A 17,444-nucleotide genomic window follows, 5' to 3' on the forward strand; every position below is an offset into this window, starting at 1 on the left:
GAGAAGATCCTATAATTGAAGTTGGATTGGGTTTATGGGCTCCTCCTTGGGGGTCCGAGAGATCTCTTATATGGAGTTCTCTGGATTTCAGGCTAGCACTGCTGACTTCCTTGAATGTTGATCTCTGAGATCACTGGCACAGACTATGATATGGCACACTTTTAGTTCTTTGCACAGCAGGACAACTGGCTGTCTGGAGACTTTAGGTTCAACCATGACCCTAGACTAGCGATTCTCAAGTGAGGCTTGTTATTTCCCTTTTATTCCTCAAGGTAACATTTGGCAAGGTCTGGAGACATTTTTGATTATCACAAATTGGGGAGGATGCTACTGACATCCAGTGCATAGCGGTCAGGGGTGCTGTTCAATATCTTACAATGCATCGGACAGTCCCCATAACAATGATACAGGCCCAAATGTTAATAGTGCCAAGATTGAGAAATCTTGCCCTAGACCCCAAACTGAGAGTTCCTTGTTTGCTGTTGGGTCACAGAGATTGGCCTTGTGTCAAGCACATTGTAGATGCCTGAATGAATGTTCAGTCAGGTTGTGCTAGTTCATTTCAGTCTGCTTTATCTATAAATTCTCCTGAGAGCCATAAGAAGATAGAGGGGTCTCCTTCTCAAAGATCAAAAGAGAACTTTCAATGGCATCAGTGATATTTTGGGCTGGTTCTATCAGACTTCCAATGCCTTTGGCAGGGTGGAAATGGTATAGTTTCTAGGACTTCTACACACAGAATTTCAACCGCTAAAAACCCCCCCAAAACAAACCATCAACACAGCTACCAAGTAGGCAGGCTTTTTGCCTTGACACAAATTAGACTTGAAGCAGAAATTTGAGATTTAAAAAACCCAATCCAAATACACCCTTATATTCCAATAACTCCCGAATCTTCATCTCCAGCCCTCTGAAGTCTAATCCTGGACTCCAACTTGCATCTGAATATCTCCATCTGTTCACTCACAAGCGTCTCAAACTCAAGAAAATATCTTTACCCCATCTCCCCCAAACTCTGATCCCTTGATTAAGGCACCTTCATGTACCTCAATGCCCAAGACTAAAACCTTGGAGTCATTTTTAACACCCTCTCCTGCCCTCCACCACCTCTCTCATGTTTCGTGTCTAGTAACAACCAAGTCTCGCCTGATTTTCCTCTTAATGATAAGAAGTCCTACCTGTCCTTCCTCCTAAATATCTCTGGAATCTACTCTCTGCTCCCACTCCCAATTCCATTGCATTAGCCCAAGCCTCCTCATCTTTGCTCTAGATGCTTGTGAAAGCCTCCTAACTGGCCTCCCTACCTCCAGTCTTGCATTATCATCTATTTCTCTCTTCAGGACACTGCTCAAAACACTCTCACAGCTTTCCATTGATTCCAAAGGAGAATGTGAAGTCTTTAACCTGGCTAACAGACCTTACATGAACTGGTTCTCATGTCAGCCCATCTCAATAACCACTTCAGGCTTTGGCCAGATCAAAGCTGTTCAGTCTTTCTTTTTCTCCTTCTTCATCTGCTTAACTTCAACCTATCCTTCAAATCCCTACTCAGAAGTCATCTCCAGGAAGCCTTTCCAAAGCTCCCAGATCCAGGCTAGCTATACCTGTCATGGTGCCTTCATTCTATCCCATCCTACCCTATCCTAGCCTAGCTTACCCTACCCTACATTAGCTTACCCTACCCTGCCCTATTTACCCTACCCTACCCTATCCCATCCTGCTCTACCCTGTCCTACCCTTACCCTATCCTACCCCACCCTATCCTAGCCTACCCTCTCTACCACACTGTATCACAACTGTCTAGCATCTCCTTGATACTTTTTTTTTTTTTCAATTTTCTTTTAAGTCCTGGTAGCAGCCACCTCCTTAAGACATTTTTACTGTCACCTGCTGGAAAGTTATTGTAATAAATGTGTACATAATCAACTATAATTTGAATGGTGCCCCTAGAATTGTGCAGTGCACAACTGAACAGCTGCCCTGTGCACTCCTGTTATGAAATAAATCTGTCAGGGCAAGTGCCACGTCAATCTTGTTTACTCTTGGATTGCTAATATTCAATAAACAGGGAAATGAATGAGTGAATCATGACTGAACTCAGAATCTCCAACATCTTCGGCAGAGTAGAAATGCAATCATTTCCAAGACTTACTACACATAAAATTCCAAAGAGTAAAGAAAAAAAAAAGCCCCAAACCAAATGACAACAACAACAACAAGCCCTCCAATGACACAGTTACCAGGTAGGCAGGCTTTTTGCCTTAACAAAAATTAGGCATGAGGAAAATAATGTCTAAAGCACAGTAAAAAGGGGAGCATAAATGCACTTGAAGAAAGCTATAATTACCATAAAAGGCTTTTCTAAAAAAGCATCAAGGAACATTCTGCCATGTGCAGCAATTTAGAGGTAGAAATAAGTGGCTGACAGTGTATGAGGGGTGGAAGGGCTATGTAGTACATGAGGGGTGCACAGGAGGAGTAGGATCTTAGCATTTGACATCAAGCACACTTGGCAAAAGCAAAGAGAACAGCATTCCACCGAGACAGAAATGCAAGTGAAAAGGGGGGCACTTGATGGGATGAGCACTGGGTGTTATGCTATATGTTGGCAAAATGAACTCCAATAAAAAATAAATTAATTAAAAAAAAAAGAAAAGAAAACACAAAACTGGCTGCATGTGAATGCAGACAGGTGACAAGGAAAGCTGGAGAAGGGAGACATCCCTGCTTGGCTTATGAGACCACCACGAGGAGAGCTCTTGCATCCTGGAATGAGCCCTTGTGGAAAGTCTTCTGAATCAAGGGGAAAACCTTAGCTTGGCTTATGGTCAGAGAATTCTGGGATTAAAACCTAGATTTGGGGCAGCCCGGGTGGCTTAGCGGTTTAGCGCCACCTTCAGCCCAGGGCCTGATCCTGGAGACCCAGGATTGAGTCCTGCGTCAGGCTCCTTGCATGGAGCCTGCTTCTCCCTCTGCCTGTGTCTCTGCCTCTCTCTGTGTCTGTGTCTCTCACGAATAAATAAATAAAATCTTAAAAAAAAAACAAAAATAAAACCTAGATTTGTCTCGTGTTGTCTGCGGGACCTCGAGCTGGTAGCTTCACCTATTCCCCATGTCTGTAAAACTATAATATCCTACAAATTAACCTTATTTATTGTCCTTCCCAATAGAATGTAGTCTGCATGAAGTCTGGGATTTTTGTCTCCTTTGTTCATTGAGATATGTTCAGTGTCTAGAAAAAGAGTCATCATATAACAGACACTCAGTAAATATTTGTTGAGTAAATAACTTAACAGAGATGCTGATAGTTTATACAGATGCCACAGGTGTTAAACGAAATGATAAGATTTTAGCACAGAACTTAGCATGTTGTAAATGTTCAGTAGGTAGTAGCTCTTTATAGGTTGTGTTGATACAGTTGCTATCACCAACATTACAATTAGTGGTAGGCCTTTCCCTGGGGCAGTTTTAAGGGCTGGCTATTTTTCTTTGTTTCACCTCCAGATCAGGAAAAAAAACACAAGCCTATCCTCTTTCAAGTTAAAAAAACCCTCCAGTATCCTCAGTGTACTACTGTATCACATCCTAGGAAATCCTTACTCTCTCTATGACCAAGAGCCTAGCAATGCCAAGAGGAGAAACCCACAGAAGCTAGGGAAATTCTGAGGGGCAGGAGAGTTGAAGGTAGAATAAATGGTGGCTTTTTCTCTTGGGCAGAATTGTACTTTTGCATGTTAACTTAATTAGCAAACCCCTCTCCCCCCAAGTCTTTTAAATGTCACTGTTTTCTGAGCGAGAGCCATCCAATGTTGGGATGGAGAAGCAGGTACACACTGGAAATATGGAATAGAGTCTTCCATTGCATTCAGAACTCTTTAGAATTGAAAACAACTGAAGTGTTGGGGACCAGGAATCACCAGAGGTTCAGTAGGCATTTATACTAAACAGCAGTGGCAGACACTCAGAAAATTAATTTGGTGCTTCAAGACACTCTGGGGAAAGGCTCCAACTAATTTTAGAAGACTGGCTGCCAAAGAAGCATTCTGGTCCCCAGAAAACAGAAGGGCTGGTCCCTCTTGCTCACCTGTGTGAGGAGGAGGGAGATGTGGAGAGACTATGTTTCAAGGTAAAAACTAGCATAGAAACTCAGCCATGAAGTTTGAGTGGCCTCCCCTGCTTTGTTAGAGAAGACATGGAAAATCCGGAGGCGGATGTTTTTCTCAGTTTCAACAGCCTCTGTATGTCTTAGAGTGTTTGCATCGGAGAGCTTATGGGGGATGCTGGGTAGGGACGGCTGGCAAGGCCAGTGATCCTTTCCAAGGTCCGCTGCTTGTCTTTTGCTCATAGAGCAGAACTCATACCCCTCCACCCCAGCAGCAACAGAAGCAGCAGAGCCTCCATGAGGTGATATAAATTTGGATCCGGCTGTCTATGCTGCACGTTTCCTGGATGCACCTGGATTCTCACTGATCAGCATCGTTTCTGTCTGCCCAGGAAAAGGAAGGCAGTAGGCTTAGCTTGGCCTCAGAGAAAATGGTAAACTTAAAAAAAAAAAAAAAAAGGTACATCTTGTTTTTCACTGTTTTGATGCTTTAAATTCTTATTTAAAATTCTTTTTTTTTTTTCTTATTTAAAATTCTTAATGCATTTTTCCCCCAAATAGTAGAAGATCATGGGGGGAAGGAAACGGAGTTTAGGTGATAGTAACTGGAAATAGCTCTTCTTGGGAGGGGGAAGCTCATGTCAGTTACTTAGTGAATTCAAGACTGAATCGTTATCACTCAGGAGAACCAGGGTCTCACATAAGCCTGTGCTTCCCTTGGGGGAGCCTGCTTTCTTCCTCTGGAACATCCCCCTTCTCTATTCCACTTCACTTACCACAGGACGATGTAGTGGATTAGTGCTAGGAAAATATCACCATGGTGCTAAGGCAAACACCAACGGGTACCATGTTGAAATCTGCTGAAAATCCACCTGTGAGTCTCTCCCTTGATTTAGATAGGAACAGTGCTTCTCAAAGCTTGGTCCTGGGACCAGCAGCATCAACGTCACCTGGGAACTTGTTAGAAATGCACATCCTTGGGCTCCATCTCAGACCAACTGAATCAGAACTTCTGAGTGGGGCCTGGAAATCTGCATTTTAATTGGCCTTCTGGGGGGATTCAGATGTCTGCTCTGTGTGAGAACCACTGCTTTAGGATTAAGTCTTGAACCCCTAAAAGGGCCCTGAATGCATTATCTGCACTATCTGGCCCTGTCAATTTCTCCCTCTCAACTCATGACACTCAGGCTCTGCTCGCTGAGCTTTGGCCACACTGCCTTGCTAGGTTCTAGAATGTAGCCTCGATCCCTCCTTGTGGACTTTTACAGATCCCTGTCCCTACACAGCACTCTCTGCACTCTGGCTAAAGCCATTCATACTGGGATTAGCCAGCATTTATTTCGAAGGCTTTTTGACTTCCAACCGAGGGTTGCTACCCAGTAGTGATATCATGGTACCACCCACTCCTTCTCCTATAGCACTTCCCTGCCTCCATTCTAATTCATCCTTTGTTTCAAGCAGTGGGTCTCAACCTGGCTGCACATTAGAATAGAACTGGCCTACAGTCTAAGAAATCCTGATGCTAGGCTGTGTCCCAATTAAATCAAAATCTCTGAGGATGAGACTCAGGCATCAGTATTTTTATTTTTTGAGCTCCTCCAAATGATTCCTGTGTGTGTGGCTGAGATTGAGAACCAGCGGTTTAACGCCCATCATCCTGGGAGCCTCTGAGTCTCCTGAGGGCAAAGACTCCGACTCTGTTGCGTATGGCTGTTTTCCCAGTGCCCACCCCCGTGCCTAGCATTAAAGATATTTGTTGACTGAATGCATAAATAAACCGTGTGTGTGGTGTTTCTGCTGCTTCACTGTGCCCTTGATTCAGCAGCCAGGTAAAAGTAAGAGCTTCCCGCAGTCCGTACCCCAAGCCCCTGGATGGATGGCACTTCCCCCAAGCAAAAGAAACAGCTGGTTGCAGCACAGACTCCAAAGCCACGCTGATGACAGCGGCTGTCGATGAGTGCTTGGAGTAGGTCCGTGCCTTTCAGCTTGGAAGAAGCTGATACCTCCCGGCTGAAAGAGACAGACTAGAGCACCCAGCGAGGTAGATGAGAGTGCATCGGTAGATTAAGAGGGTGACAAGAGTCACACAAAGGCAGGGATGACAATAATAAGAAAGTCCAATGGTTTAATTTGGTTCTTGGAGGATAATCAAGTTGTTGTACCTTGTGTTGCTTATTCCCACAGCTGTCCAGCAAATAATGAATGTGGTACCTAGCCGGTATGGAAATAGGGACAAAGCGCGACTTTGATTTCTTATTTGTTATTTTTAACCATCCAATTTCTACACCCACTGAGCATCCTTATAGCCACAGGAGGGTCATAAAAATCCAAATAACATCTAGGAGGCCTGTGGGCACGGACTTGTTACTTACTGCAGGGCTGACGGCTCTCTTTTAACTAGTGTAAAATCAGGCCAATGATAAATCGCCATGTATTTTGTTGTTGCTGTTGGCAGCACAACTTTAGGAAATGTAAGGAAATCACTAAATGTTTGTTGCTAATAGATGTTAAAAGCGCTAGGCCAAGAACCTACCCCAGGACTATGGGTTTTGAATTCTGGATTTTAAGATGCTTTTAATACAATGATAATGGTAATTACATGATAATGTCATGTAGACATTTCTGTGTGCCTGGCACTCTTTTACATGCCTTTCATGCATTAGTAGTTCATTTCCTTGTCACAATCACCTTACAGTGTAGGTACTATTATTGTTCAGGTGAAGAGATAGAGGCACAGAGAAGTTAAGTAACTTGGCCAAAGTTGAAGAGTTGGTTAGTGGTGGAGGCAGGATTGGACACCAGGCAGACAGGCTCTGTAACCTCTGCTCTCAGCTAGAGTGAACCACTGTCCTTGTTTGCCCAAAACTGTCTTAGGTTTTGCACTGAAAGTCCTGAGTCCCAGGAAACTTTTCAGTCCCAGGTAACCTGGAATAATTCGTCACCATCGAGGATAGGGAGTGTGCACTGGGCTCTTTTCATTGGTGATCATAGAGGTATAAGGTGGGGATGGAGGTCAAGGCCTTTAAGGGCAAGGGGGAAGGCACAGACTTTTAAGCTGAGTCACCTGTTTGAACATGTTGGGCCCTCCAACACATACTGGTCCATGGCACCTCAGTCCAAAGCACCAGGTCAGCTCAGTAGCTAAAGGGCAGAACTTGGAATGTGAAAGCAGTGGGCTCTGAATCTAGGCTGCCTGGGTTCAAATCTTGGCTCCACCCCTTGGTTGCATGATCTTGGGCCAAAATTATAAGTCTTTATTCCTTACTTTCTTTGTCTGTAAAACCAGGGCAATAAAAGTACCTATTCCAGAGGGCCATTGGGGTTTAAAGGAGAAAATACATATTACACGCTTAGCATGATGTATAAACATGTAAATGCATCTAGTAAGGAGCAAGATGTGTACATTGTAAGTAAACGCACATAGTAAATGTTTCAGAACTGACAGCTATTATTGTTGATGTTTAAAATAACATCAAATGGTAGCAGAAGGGTCTACGTGGTTTAGGGAATTCTTTGATTTGCACTCAGCAATGAGGAGGGACTGTATACCATAGTTGAAGCCAGGATCAGTATTGTCAGTATACCAAAGACCCCAGGAAGATGTCCTCCAAAGACTGAAATGGAAATGAGAAAAGTGAGGTAATTTTGTGAGAGTTCCATGAGTAAAATCAGCACATAATGGATGTGACATGTTATCTAATGAAGTCTCCCTAAAATATAAGAGGCAAGTGAGGTGAAACTGTAAACCAGGCCCAGAAAAGTATGTTAACAGAAAGGGCTGGTCTGCCTGGGGTGGGGAAAGGGGGGCCATTCAGGGGTTTGGGACAGAGGAGTGGCTTGATTGGACTTCAATTTCTAAAGCAGTCCTTTGTGCTGGGAGAACGGACAGAGAACAGACAGGATCTGGGAGGATGTCCAGGAGGAGGTCATGTGGATAATCTTCGTAAGCCATGGCGGTGGCTTGAGTTGGGTATGCAGGTGCCCTGCTACTGTGACTCAACATGGCAGGGCTAATTCTATATGTGTTTAGGATTCCCTACACATCCCTCCAAAAGGAAAGACTTGTGGGACAGAGAGAGCAGAGGATAAAATACATTGTCCATAAGTAGCACTCCGGTTGACACAAACTTCATTTGGGAATCAGCAAATAACCAGGGCTGAAGAGGCTGGATTGTGTGGTGATTCTGTCCTTCCCTCCAAGTTGCTTTTCCATATTAAAGGCAACATGTAGAAGTGAAGGGAAAGGGTAGCATGGATGGAGGAGAGCAGAGAACCGCCGGGTCACCCAGGCTCTCTCTCCAGGTTTAGGGCTGACAATGGAACATGAAACAGCTCCAGCAAATGACCTCTCTGACCTTCCTGATGTAATGACTTCAGACCAAGAGGCTGCATTGAGTCTGCCAGCTTCATCTAGTTCTTGGCAGTAGAGCTTCCTTGGGCCAGCCCCAAATGCCCTCCTAGGTTATTGCTCCTGGACTTTTAATCCCTTTGCATTCTGTTTATCCCTATCGTATAGGTCAGCTTGACCCATCAATTGTGGCACTCAAACACACCTAAAAAGTTCTATGGATCTATCTATCCATCTATCCATCATCTATCCATCCACCCATCCATTATCTACCTTTGTGCATAAACAAACATATAAATTTATTTATATTTATTAATCTGTCAAGACTTCCTTACCAACAAATTCCTCCAAATCCTCTGAAGACTTGTTCTTAAAAACACTGCGTATCAAATGACCTCATATACTAGCTATATTATATCTTGTTTTATGTTACTTTTCGCCTGTACAGAGATAATAAAAACATTTCAATCTCTCCTTTGCTTCTTCACCCTCTTTTATTTCCTCTAGCTGAAATGGCATCTCCCAGCAGCCCTGCCCTTGTTCATTAATCTAGAACTTTCTATCATTCACTCCTTTGCATCCTTGTGACCATGTAACCCCGACTCATGAACTTATCCTGTTCTTTGAAACTGTATCTAAATGTATTGTTCTAGGCCTTTTCTTCACATAGTTTTTAGCTGATCAAGGACTTTGGGGGAAGTCACTGGTTGTCATGGGGTCTTTATATATAAATTTTGTGGTAAGTCTCGATGAGGAGGTACATTTATGTTTGGCACAGTATGAGGAATAAGGAGATTTTTGTTTTTCTGAAAGTATACAGAATAGGAGTCAGAATTCCAACAATCTGGCCTATGCTATTGTTAGGTGCTATTCTTCAATTTTGCATAATGAATATGCCCTCAGGAAGGAGAGAGCTTCCTCTTCGAAATCCTCTCATTTATAGAGAAACAAAAATCCCTCCTTTCAAATATATCTTAAACATGTAAAACAGCAGTATGTTTCTGTTAAGTCATATTTTAGCTAAATGGATAATTGAATGGTGAATGGGAGCTGCTACTCAGCTGTTAACCTGCAGAGTTTTCACACGCGTGTGCGCGCACACACATGCACACACGTACACGCACTCCCAAATTGCAGCAAAGCAGTTCCCAGGAGGCAGAAAGCATGACTGATTTTTCCAATAAAGCTGAAAAATCGATGATCCTTGTAGATGGAATGCTCGCTTCTCTAACCACCTCAGAGTTTCATCTCCCTCTGCTATCCCTCCCAAACTAGCTTCTGTCTTTGCCCTGGCACATGTCACCAATTCCATGCCGCCAGGATTTACCCTGAGTTCTATTCCAGTTCTACTGAACGTACCTTTTAAAGAGGCCCTGCAATGCGTCTTGATTTAGAGATGCTTGGGTTTTATGTGGCTCTGGGAAATGTTGTTTAGCTTTTTCCGGAGCTCCAATAAGTTCTGATGTATGGCCGTGCATGCCTGCATGATTAATGGCACATGCAAGGACTCAGAGCCTTCAGAGGTCACCCTGTGTGTACTGAATAATACAATGCAGATCCAAAAATACCCTTGGATGAGAATCCTGGCTCCTCACAAATTCAATGGCATCGCTTGCTTTAGTTGACATTGCCTGAGACTTGGTACCTCTCACTGACTGTGCTTCTGAGGAAAGTCACCTCCCCCAAACAGACATTTTTAAGATATAAAAGGCGAATCACTTTGGTTTGTTGGCTATTTCTCTATAAAGTGTCAGAGGTGCCAGGAGACGTAAGAAGGCTGGGGACACTAGAAGGCTGATATGCTAGAGTCTGACAGGACTTCCAAGTTCAGGGTAGCCAGGCCATGATGTGAGGCAAATTAAGCATCCACGTAGAATATGCTATGGCGTGCAAGGCTGTGGTTGAGAATTTAAATGCACCAAAGTCAAGAGATTCGAAATGATGGTTCCCACAGCAACTATAACTCAGTTCTCTGGTGAATATAAAATTAACTTTATTGCAAAACATGCTGTTCAATTTACGCCTTAATATAGTCATGGCAGAGTTACAGTTGCTGTGAGAACGCTAACTCTGAATTGTTTTGAATAATTAATTTAATGAAAAGTTGGTGGAAATGTGAACTCTGATAGAAAGTCAACTTAAATTTAGGGAAGTTGGCCAATTATGCCTATGCTGAAGAGTGATGATTCATTTTGGGAATCTGAAATAACTTAGTGTACTCTTTGGCCTTGGGGGGTGCTGGTAAAGTGGAGAACCCCAAAATATACTAACAGGGGGACTCTCCTCCATCTCTGAAGAAACACTCCTGCAGGTGGTGACTTTAACAATAGAGGGTACCTTCCTGGTGCCCATATATCCTGATTTCATTGCTGGCCCCCAAAGTAAGCCTCTTGCCACAACTACCTGGGGTCAGAGCAGGTGATCAAAATAGTGTACAGTAACACCTGGTCTCTGTCACGTAAACCAAGATTTAGAGTTCAACCCCCTTGCTCACCCTTGTCACTGACAGTTCAGACTTACACCAATTGCTTTACCTCTCTGAGCCAGTTTTCTCACCTGTATGATGATGAGGACAATTTCCACCTCACAAAACTGATATAGGATTAGATGTGAGAGGGTGTGTTAAGAAGTTAGCACGGGGCTGGTAAGTTTTATGGGCAGTACTCAATAACTGTTAGCTGTTATTATCTGAAATGGGAATTCATTGGATCAGTAAATTCAAAACATATGCAAAACCAATTCTTCGGCCTGTTATTTCAGTCCAACCAGATTTGGTACAAACCTGGAGCAGCAGGCAGGGGGGGCATAAAGACAGAAACATGAGTTGGCAGAAAGTTCCCTAAGCAGGAGTTCATCTTCAGTAAAGATACTCAAGGCCACTTCTATCAGAGTTCTGGAAACAAACCAATGTATCATCTCTTCTACCAGATGAATATTTCTTCCCCCCATTTTCTCCTTTGCCATGAACCATTTGAGATCTTTTCCTCCTAATTCCTCTCCTCATCATAAAATACTCTATATCTGCTTATTTATTGCATATATATTTGTGTTTTATACATAAAAAGGGGTAAGATGCTTTTCACTCTCCCAAAGAACCACTTTTCACTCTGTTTGTGGTGATACTGCCCTCATTTCAGATGTATGCACTAGATTACAGGCCTTATTCAAGTCTTCATGCTCCAAAACTCAAGAAAAAACCCTTCATTTATTTGGTTATTCCTTTGCTATTCCTTCTTTAAATCTAGCTCTTGACTTCTAACAAATGGGCTATTTTGGCAGCTAAGAAACACAGTATTTTTGAAGTTAACTCATGGCTTCTCACTATATCCTTCCCAACTATTCTCCTCAGATATAATGTGGCTTCTCTTTCTCTTTTTCTTAAATGATTCGGGAGGGTCACGCCCAGGGAATCTCAAGCCAGCCAGCACTTACTCAGCACCTGATGTATTCCTGTTCCAAGGCAGAGGATAATTTAGGTTCTTTCTGGATACTTTGTTTTGCTGTTGAAGGCCAGGTTTGGCCAAACCAGAAGAGTGGCCCCTGCCAGAGATCATCTTTCTTGGGAAGCACTGTCAGGGTTTTAACAGAAAGGGGCAAAGCCACAGCCTGGGAGGAAAAACAAATTAAAAGGAAAACTCCCAGCAATGTGAATTTCTAGCTTCTGAATCCACTCCCAGCTTGGCTTCAACTATTTTCTTTATGTATCAGCCTTGTGCTCTTTTCAGGACTTCTATCTCCTTCCCCTCAAAGCCTTGGCTTATGGCTTTTTACCTCGCTGTGATCAGTATCAGTCACATTTTAACATCTCCTGAAAGACATGATTTTACAACATTGTAATTGTTTGCTTTTACTGCTCAGAAAATATTTTAAAGTTGCATTACTTAGTGTAACCCCATCTCACTGGTGATGGAGGCAGAAACTTACATGTTAGGGTAGACCTGTCCTACTAGGTGGAGATCAGTCAGACGCGACTTTAAAGGGCCTTGTTGTTCTGGCCAGGTATTTAGCTAAACTTCACCTTGGCTTCTGTAATCTGAGCATGGCTGAGAGTGGAAACTCCAGTGGCTGACCTCTGCTGACCAGGGGAGTCTGTTTGCTTGAGCATCCTTGAGTTTTACTGTTTGCCTTTAGGAGTTAATTAGATCCAAAGGTCAGTTCAGCCAGGTGGGCTTGAATTTGCTGGCAGACCTGCCATTAGGGTCACCTGCATTGGCATTCCGTACACTGTACAGCAGGCTTTACTAGTTTGGCAGCACTGAGAATGCCAGTGGCTTCCCTTTTTTGAACTTCTAGAATGTTAGTTACCCCATGGCTACTATGACAGAGATGTCCCCACCATGGTGTCCCTTTAACTCCCAAGAATGTATGTTTGTGTATGTATGTGAAAAATACAAATTATGATTTGTCTGAGTGATACTTTGAGAGGCATGATGAATGCAGATAAAGAGAAGCCTTGGCCGACCTTTGGAAACTTCCATTCTGAACAGTCAAGTGGAAAGCACAAGTTGATTTCTCCCAAGGATGCAAAAAAGCTACCTTTTTGTATACTCAGGTATAAAGAAATAAATACCTGAGGATATAAAGAGATGGCTTCTTTAATATACATACTTTAACAAATATTCAGTATTGATTTTTTTTTTTCAGTATTGATTTTGATCTACTGAGATGAACTAAAACAGAAGGTTGATTGTGGATGCTCAATCAATTGCACTTCCAACGAGATTGAGACAGGATTTCCAGTGCTCTTCTGTGGAATCCTTAAAAGTTCTCATTACCAGAAAAGGGAGTTCATTTGAGTCTAGAGTGTCCTGATGTGTGGGATCAAATGGGAAGCTGGTGGGTATGGCAGGCTTTGCAGTTCCAGTGTCATGAAGTCTAGTTCTCTCTTCCACACATGCATTTAGAATGGCCAGGTGTCTCTCAGGTTTTGCATCTGCCTCTGAAGGATGTTCATGGCATGCTTGCATGCATAGAATGTGAATGATTGTAGTAGAACATCATGCTGGGAACCGTTCCCAGGAATCAGTAGCCTGATCTCAGACAATTTGGAAGAAAGAGCAAGGCAATCTAGAAAATGGGGGGATACTTGTGCTCTGCTGTCCTGGGAAAAAGATCAACAGGTTTACACTGCCGTACTGGAGTCTTCTCTTTGGGTCATGCCTGCAAAGCCCAAGGAACTCCCCTGAGTAGAGCAGGACAGAGAGCATATATGCCCATAAAGCAGAGGGGAAGGGTGACGACAGGGGGATGGTGTAGCAAAAACCTTGAACCCAGTCTAGAGGAGGTAAATGACTGTGGCAGAGCTCCAATCACTGCCGGTCAATGGGACTTTCTTGGATGTTCTACCCAAGGCAACTCAGAGATCTTCATTCCTGGCCTTCCATTGCACTGCTCTGGCCCTTATCCCAGTTTTCCATGGCCACTCCTGTTAATCCACTGTGGCCACGGAGAGGGTGCATATGCCAGCTCTGTATGGGAAAAGCTTCTCCTTCACCGTTGTGATTCTATTTGCTTAAGGACGAGAAGGGAGACAGAAGCCCCAAGGGTCATGAATTATTTGGCACTGTTTATAAATCCAAATATCCAGAATCCTGCAGATACCTAGTTGGAGTTCCCAGGTCTTGGGCATTTGCCAAAATAGAATTTCAGAGCATGGCATCACACCAATGACCAATGCAGAGACGTGTTGTAATGGGTGCAGATGAACCATGCTAGGCCTGCCGAGAAGTCAGATGGGCACACACACATGCATGCACACACAGACGTGTACACACTCACACGCACAACAGGAATTAGTCACTGGCTCAGTTTGCTTGTATATATGGTTGAGATTGGGGCTTAGATGTCAACTGGAGCAGATGGAAGGAAGATAAGCCAAAAAGGGCAGCAGAGGAGGCAGTAATGGGAAACCCTGCCTGTGCTTCTTGAATGCTGTAATTTGCCAATTGTGTAGACCATGGATTTAAACCAATGAGTCAACCTAGCTGCCTATGTGAAATACTTTCTAATGCTGTTCACTATATGTTTTGGGGCAATAGCTACCTGCTTGCCTCACGGGCTTATTGTGAGGTTGACTGAGGCAACACAAAGTCTTTTGAGCTCCTTGGAGAAAATTCACTTTGTAAGTGCAAAGTATCACCATTATGCCCTGGCAATGAGACTCCCACCAGCAAAAACCAGTCACCAGGAGAGTTGGGGCATCAAAGAAAATAAGCCAAAGCTGTCCCAATCGCAATCCAGGCAAATGATGCTTCCTAATTCAATACTAATCTTACACTGGAACTTAGTATCAGTGGTCACAGATGGGTGATCTATTTGGCCCCCAGTCCTATTTGAATGGCTTGTGTTGCGTTTCAACAAATTCTGAATTGCTTGCCAACATTTGAAAATTAGTTGAGTATGCATAACAATCCTGATACCTGGCTTCTGTTGAAAAATTGGAAAATTTGGCAAAACTAGGTTTGCATTTCTACATGGCAACATTCAGTGGGACGTGGGTCATGTGAATGCCCCTCCATAGAAGGGGCATTCACTCTCCAGTTTATTACCACCACTCCCTACTGTCTCACACCCTTTCCAGCGCACTCATGTCCATTGTTCCTGTCTCATCCACAAAGGGGTATTTGAGTATACAACTTTTTCCTCCCCTTCCTTCCTATAGTCAGTGAAGATCCTGATTATCCAATGAAGCTCTCATTATCCAAATCTAGGCCAACTCCTCTAACAGAGGAAATGCCTACCCAACTGCCTCCTGCCAGGTAGAGACAAAAAGAAAACTTGGTTTATCCCACTTCTTCCCTTGCCAGCAATTCTGCCTTAAACCTCAAGGTTTTCTTACTTAGAGATGTCCAGCAATAATCCAACTAAATTAGATTATAAGCATCAGAAGGTTTTTGTAATAAATAAAAATATAGATATAGCTAAGAGAAGATGAGATTTAATTAATGAGTGTTATTTAACAGAACAAGTTGTGCCATATATGGAGGATTAAAAGATAAAGAAGGATAGGAGGGAAAATCAAATTTTAATGAGTTGCCATCTTCATTTGATTTAACTAAATTTCTTCTGCTGTTGAAAATATTAACACTTATGAGGTAGTCATTTGTGTGTATCCACACAGTTTGATACCTGACTGCTTTTTTTAATGTAATTACATTGTGTTACAAATGAATTTAAACTACCATTTGGAAATTTAAGGCTTCCATCCTTACACTGATCTCCCTGGGAAGCTGTTAGCAAGAAACAATGTTGAAAAAGAAATAAAAAATGATCGGCAGAAACACCAGGAAGGGTGTCTTGGGTTAGAAAACAGCAAAGTCTCACGTGAGCAAAAAGAAAGCCAAGGTCTGCAGTTTCTCAGACAGTCACCTGTGCCAATCACTTCTCTCTTACCCCTGCTAGCCCAGGCTCTCACCCAGGGGAAGCTTATGTTGTGCCCAGCACACATTTGGTGCTCAATAAATGTTTAAAGAAAGAAAGGAAGAAAAAAAGAAGAAAGAAGAAAGAAAGAAAGAAAGAAAGAAAGAAAGAAAGAAAGAAAGAAAGAAAGAAAGAAAGAAAAAGAAAGAAGGAAGGAAAGAAAGAAAGAAAGAATATAGTTGTCAGTGCTCAGTTGGAACCACACGGAGGAGGTGTGGCTCTCAGACATGGCATGGGATGATACACATGTAGCTTTCTTCTTTATGTTTGTAACCCTCGTGTTCATCCAACTGGCAGACAGATCCTCCCTGGGCCATTTCTATATCTCTCCCAGCTTTGTTCTTGCTCCCTCTGTTCTCTTTTCTTGCAGGCATGGAATCCAGGTGTCCCAGTAAGCTTCTCCTGCAGGAGTGGAACAGGAGGTAGGTCCAGACACCTGGGTTAACACAGGACGTTTAGCACCTGGCCTCTTTTTCTGGAGTTCTGGGCTCCATGTGTGCTTGTGTGCCACCTCTACTGCTAAATGCCCACTCCACAAAGATGCATTTGGGAAACTCTGGCGAGGGCACGAAGGTGTGGTGTTAACGATTTTTCGGCTGACATTTATGGAATATCAAGTACTGTGTTAAATGCTTCACTGATAAGTGAAGTACTCCCAAAAGCAGGACATAGGTTTTAGGATTCCCAATTTACAGAAGGGAAAAATGGAGGTACTAGAGATAGATCTATAACCTTTGGTTCGCCCAGCTCGCAGCTGATGGAGGCTGGATTTGAAACGAGGTCTGTTTGATTCCAAAACTCATGCATTTAACCCCTGTGCTACGTAATTCCCCTCATCAGCCCCACCTTGTGAATGTATAATAACTACAATAGTAAAGCACTGGCAACGACTGTTAATAGTTAGCAAGGAAGGAAGATGTTACATTCTATAAGCATAACACGGGTAATAATGGGAGTTTGGAGTGGGTGTTGATGTGTACTATGTGTTTCAAGGTGCTTAATTCTGGGTAGACTAGTTTCTGTGCTAGGCTTCTGGGTGATATGATAACATTTACTCTGTCAGACCCCCAGAGGACAGGTCTGTACGTGAAGGCATACAGATCTTTCTTGGTCCCATTAAATGGAAATAAAAAGTTAAATTAGTTCATATTCAAAGTATGGCGAGAAGCAGATAGCAACACGCTTAAGGGACCCAACTCAACTTGCTTGCATTCCCTGGATTAATAGGAAAAAGCTTGTTTCTCTTACCACCTCTAATATCTTCTTCAATCTCTCTCCCTATTCAAGGGAATTGCTATCAACAGTGACATTTGGGCTTCCTGGGCTCACATACACCTAAGGTAGAGAAACAATCTCACTGCCTGTTGCCAGCAAAGCAGAAGCCACTGCCTTGAGTTTCATGTCATTAGAGAGAGCGTGTTTCAGTGCAGTAGCTCGGCTGGTGATTGACAGCTTGCTAACTTGTTGGAATAAAATCAGGTACAAACGTTTCCTCTGTGCTTGTGAGGTGGTTATTCTATAATCTCTGGGAGCCCCCACCCCCTGGCATTGTTTCTAGACAACTAGACAGGGCTG

General features: G+C 43.1%; 1 protein-coding gene across 10 annotated transcripts in view; it reads right to left on the reverse strand.

Annotated features, from left to right (window-relative positions):
* The window catches only part of TENM2 (teneurin transmembrane protein 2), a 1,512,848-nt gene that overhangs the window by 107,680 nt on the left and 1,387,724 nt on the right, over nt 1-17,444 (reverse strand). The window lies entirely within an intron of this gene.

The sequence above is a fragment of the Canis lupus genome, chromosome 4 (genome assembly GCF_003254725.2).
Source record: "Canis lupus dingo isolate Sandy chromosome 4, ASM325472v2, whole genome shotgun sequence".
Lineage (NCBI taxonomy): Eukaryota > Metazoa > Chordata > Mammalia > Carnivora > Canidae > Canis > Canis lupus.